Source organism: Cynocephalus volans, chromosome 1 (assembly GCF_027409185.1).
Source record: "Cynocephalus volans isolate mCynVol1 chromosome 1, mCynVol1.pri, whole genome shotgun sequence".
Lineage (NCBI taxonomy): Eukaryota > Metazoa > Chordata > Mammalia > Dermoptera > Cynocephalidae > Cynocephalus > Cynocephalus volans.
In genome coordinates, this window is record NC_084460.1 from 22,216,227 (window position 1) to 22,216,673 (window position 447).

The following is a 447-nucleotide window of genomic DNA, read 5'->3' on the forward strand; positions in this document are numbered from 1 at the left end:
ACCCAAGGGCAAGGAAAAGCATGGAAAGAAGTATGTGATGAGGTCAGGTCTATATTTGTAATTTCTTAGCTATTTGTGATACATGCTTTCATATTAGAGCACCCATATCCCCACATCTTTGTCAACACTAGATAAAATTCAATTTTTCAATGTTTTGCCAACCAAATTTAAAAATGGTGACACATTTTAAAAACTCCATTTCTTTAAGAATTAGGTCAAGTGGTTGTTCATATTTATTTACAATTTGTATCACACTCTTAGTTCATTTTTCTATTTGTTTATCATTTTAGTTTATTTGCAGAAGCTCTTTATATATTATGGCATTAAACTCTTGTTTGTTGTGCTTGCTTTGGCAGCACATATACTAAAACTGGAATGATACAGAGAAGATTAGCATGGCTCCTGTGCAAAAATAACATGCAAATTCATGAAGCAATCCATATTTTT

At 31.5% G+C, this 447-nt stretch overlaps 1 non-coding gene across 1 annotated transcript; it reads left to right on the forward strand.

The window, feature by feature from the left end:
• The first annotated feature begins 340 nt into the window (after positions 1-340).
• On the forward strand, positions 341-447 carry LOC134365179 (U6 spliceosomal RNA). The gene has a single exon (XR_010021950.1). It is a non-coding gene; the product is annotated as a U6 spliceosomal RNA (small nuclear RNA).